This window comes from Alligator sinensis, unplaced genomic scaffold (genome assembly GCF_000455745.1).
Source record: "Alligator sinensis unplaced genomic scaffold, ASM45574v1 scaffold472_2, whole genome shotgun sequence".
In the NCBI taxonomy this organism is placed as follows: Eukaryota; Metazoa; Chordata; order Crocodylia; family Alligatoridae; genus Alligator; species Alligator sinensis.
Window position 1 is genome coordinate 132,803 of NW_005842378.1, and position 4,663 is coordinate 137,465.

Consider the following 4,663-nt stretch of genomic DNA (forward strand, 5'->3'; position numbering starts at 1 on the left):
ATATTCAGCAAATTTCAAAGCATATATAGTGAACCTTGAGCTCAATGTGTAAATAGGCATTGAAAAAAGAATCTTCAAATCACAGGTACTGAGTTGTGGCCTGTTTCACTTGGGGGAGTTATTCGGTCTTAAATATTTGCACTGTATAAAACTTTAAATATCAGCATTTGTGAGGTGGTTTGAATTTTACATGGAAAGCAGAAGCAAATTCTTATTTGGAAGAGGAATAAAGTATAGCAGGTTTTACATATACTAACAAGTGTTACTTCTGTTTGAATAAGTCCACCATTGTCCCTTTCTGTATCTATAGTAGTTTTGTACAGATATGTTTCAGTAAGTACTTCAGGTTGTTCAGTGTATATTTTTTTCTTTTAAACACAACTTGCTTTTATGACGTATTAAAAATAAGATTTTTCAACTTAACAAGTTATGATCTTTCATTTAGATCATTTTAGGATGTACATCACGTAATGGCAAAACTAGAAATATGGAAGAGTATTGGGGAACTAGATATATGTACCCACCTTTGTATATTAAATATAAATATATAATGCTGCTCAATCTTTTGACATCATCTTTGACCGCTTTGAGAGCAGTTGAATTCTACTTTTTAATGTAATGAGCTATACTAAATACAGGTAATGGTCTGTTAAAGGCTATGTTTGCATCCTATTCAGAGGGTGTACTTTTTTAATTTATCTATAAGGCTAGAATATAGCCACATTCAGAGACATGTATTCAATAGGTTTCAATCCTATATATTTTTTGTAACTAAAAGAGCAATTAGATATACAAGCAGAAGTTTTCCAGAAGTAGATTTTACACTGTTTAGGATTCTAAAATCTATGCTGAAAAGACTGTTTACCAAACTAGTTCATAAATTAGAAACTCCTAAAGAAACAGGAGAGGGGAAAATATTTTCTTTAGGAATATATACATACATATCTACATAGAAATACGTACACTCAAATTGAGGGAAAGGAGTATTTGAGCTGAAATCATGTATTGGAGATTCTAAGGGGTGCTTTAGTAGCTGGGAGTGAGGATACAGCAGCTGTATGCAAAACAGCTTTTTATACAAAGGGAGTCAATAGTAAAGGTGGTGTGTTTCTAGATGTGCATGTATGTATCGGTATATGTACACAATTTTATAAATATATTAAATTATAGATAAACATGCAGGCTGTTTTGAATAGGATATATGTATAGATATCTAAGGTTTTAGCTTGCTGTGCACTTAAGCATCAGAGCTTGAAAAACCATCAGACCTCAGCTATGTAAAAAAAAAAAAAAAAAATGTTTTAAAACAAATACAAAAATTCTCTTATCCTATAAATCAAGTCTGTTCTAAAGCATTTGGAAACTAATGAACATTTGTCACATTTCAGTAGAACTGCCATGTTGTAACATTAAATTAGCATTCCATGAAAATAATAATAAAAACAAACTGGGAATACGTTACTTTTGTATGTTGTATGTGCATGTTGGAGTATGTGACTGCAGAAATGAATGATTACTTAGATGTAATCGTTATTCACTATTAGGCTCTATAACCTAATAGTCCTTTTGGGGGAATTTGACTATTGGCATGTTAGTAATTAGGGCTGTGCGAAACTTTGGTAGCCTATTCGATTCGGAGGAAATTCGGTCCGATTCAGTGACTAAATCTCCAAATTGAATTGGGAAACCAATTAAAAGCTCCGAATCGATTCGGAAAAAGAATTGGAAAAGATTCGGTGTTTTGGTCATAAACTAAACGGGCAGCTGACACAGGCTGTCAAGCGATGGCAGGGCAGAGCCCCTGCTCCCAGTGCTGATGTGGGTGCAGCAGTGCTGGAAGCGGGGCCATGCCCTGCCACCACTTGCCCCCTTCGCCCACCACTTGCCCCCTTCCACTCAGAGTGAGGCTTGCCTGCATCAGCACTGGAACCGGGGACTGCACTGCTGCCGCTGGCTAACCAGCATGGGGAGACATGGGATGTGGGCGCGGCAGTGCTGAAAGCAGCAAGGCATAGCCTCCGCTGCTTGACCCCTTCCACCCAGAGCGAGCTGTTGTGCCCGCATCCCCCTGCCTCTTTCCCCAAGTAACGTGTCTCCCTGCCTCAGCTGGGCAGCTTGTCCCAGCCCCAATCCCTCCCTCCCCCCACCCCTTCTCTCCCCCCTCCTCCAACCCTAACAGACTTACCAGCTGGAGGCAGCTGTGTCAGCTGCCTGTTTAGTCTATGGCTGAATCTCCGAAGTGGTGCCAGCCAGCACCAAATCTTTTGGATCTGATTTGGCCAAATTGAATTGGGACAGTGATTCGAATCACTGTCCGCTGAATTGACCGAATCCGAAGCGAATACTTGCTGCTTCGCCCAGGCCTGTTAGTAATGTTGCAAGTTGGGATGATCCCAGTTTGTAAGCATTTACTACAAACATAAAATGTCTTTCTCCTGCAGATGCATAGTGAGTGTTTTCATGGATAGTGCTTGGGTTTTTTGTTTTCCTCTGGATGATGAAAGAAAGCTGTATAATGTATGACTAATCTCAAACAGTGGGGTTGGTGTCCTTCTGTTCATGAATTTGATTTGCCTTTGTACTAGTAGAAAAATAATTATGCATGAATTCAGTCAGCATTCTGAGATGATGCTAGTGAGTTGTCTTTGCATTAATGTCTGAGTGGCTCCAGGAAAAGCTTTTCAGTCACAAAAAAAGAAAAAAAGGCCCCTTCATTTTTCATAGAGGAATGTGAGGGTTATTTGTTTGTTTTTAACAAGAAAACAGCATTAATTTGAAAACTTGAACTCTGCGGCAACAAGCATACGGTACTAAGGCTGGGAATTTGCTGGAGTGCATTAAAACTCCAATCTCTGTTGTTACCATATGGCTGCTTACATTGCATTATATTGAGGGCTACCAATATACGAAAAGAAAGATGTTGCCTAGCAACATTCCCATGTGACAGCTTTAACTTGGTTGCTATTTGTCACATTTTAGGGTTGCTACACAACCTTTATCCTCTTTATAGTGATGGCCTTCATGGATATAGCATCATCAATATGGCTTTTGCCTCTGGCCGAGTGCTGGGGAGGCTGGAATAATTTAATGTTATTGTTCAATATGGGGATTGGAAGTAACAATAACCCTAAGGTGAACATATTTTATGAGTCAAGTACTTCAACAAGAAAAAGGGGGAGCAAGAATACAACAACATAAGACATCAATAAGGGGTCTCTTAAAACCATTTTATATAAGCTCAGAGGCAGTCAAACTCTGATTAAATCTTGACATCAGAGTCTGCAGTGGTACAAGAGGAAGAAAACAATAAATAGAATCAGATGACCTGGAGATCTTGGTAGATAAAAATGTGTGTAATGTGCATTAAAATACAGCTGTCTATCTCCGTTTTTCTAACATTTATTCTGAATTACTAGAATAAAGGGGGAGAGAGAGAATGAAGCTTACAATAGGAAATCTGGAATTACAACTATTAAGTTTCAGTTCAAACTAGCATTCAAATCTGAGCTACCCTGTGAGATAATTTAAATTGCATATTGCTAGAAAATATAGACTAGAACATTTTGGACCATGTGGAGCCTCTCCAAAAAGCAGGTCATATGGAGGTATGTTGCTTTTCAGCCTCACTTTTGAAATGACAAAATATGTTTTCAGATTAATCTTTTGAGCCTAATGTTAAAGCAGTTTCTGCATATAAACATCAAATCTACTTGCCAAACATGTTGACACATCTTTTACAATCTCAATTTTATGACCAGGTTACAAAACGCCTGGACACAGGAGTAGGGGTGGATGTCGTATACTTAGACTTCAGGAAGGCCTTCGATACAGTATCCCACCCCATACTGGTGAACAAGTTAAGAGGCTGTGACTTGGATGACTACACAGTCCGGTGGGTGGCGAATTGGCTAGAGGGTCGCACCCAGAGAGTCGTGGTGGATGGGTCGGTATCGACCTGGAAGGGTGTGGGCAGTGGGGTCCCACAGGGCTCGGTCCTTGGACCGATACTCTTTAATGTCTTCATCAGCAACTTGGACGAGGGAGTGAAGTGTACTCTGTCCAAGTTTGCGGATGACACACAGCTATGGGGAGAAGTGGACACGCCAGAGGGCAGGGAACAGCTGTAAGCAGACCTGGACAGGTTGGACAAGTGGGCAGAAAACAACAGAATGCAGTTCAACAAGGAGAAATGGAAAGTGCTGCACCTAGGGAGGAAAAATGTCCAGCACACCTACAGCCTAGGGAATGACCTGCTGGGTGGCACAGAAGCGGAAAGGGATCTTGGAGTCCTAGTGGACTCCAAGATGAACATGAGTCGGCAGTGTGACGAAGCCATCAGAAAAGCTAATGGCACTTTATCATGCATCAGCAGATGCATGACGAATAGATCCAAAGAGGTGACACTTCCCCTCTATTGGGCACTGGTCAGACCGCAGTTGGAGTACTGTGTGCAATTCTGGGCGCCGCAATTCAAAAGGGATGTGGATAAACCTGGAGAGGGTCCAGAGAAGGGCCACTCATATGGTTAAGGGCCTACAGACCAAGCCCTACGAGGAGAGACTAGAGAAACTGGACCTCTTCAGCCTCCGCAAGAGAAGGTTGAGAGGCGACCTTGTGGCTGCCTATAAGTTCATCACGGGGGCACAGAAGGAAATTGGTGAGT

At 40.9% G+C, this 4,663-nt stretch overlaps 1 protein-coding gene across 1 annotated transcript in view; it reads left to right on the plus strand.

Annotated features, from left to right (window-relative positions):
- BTAF1 (B-TFIID TATA-box binding protein associated factor 1) overlaps positions 1 to 1,449 on the plus strand; it is a gene marked incomplete at its 5' end in the record, with an annotated part of 81,688 nt that extends 80,239 nt beyond the window's left edge. Inside the window, one exon of the mRNA XM_025210876.1 lies at positions 1 to 1,449.
- Positions 1,450 to 4,663: the final 3,214 nt, after the last annotated feature.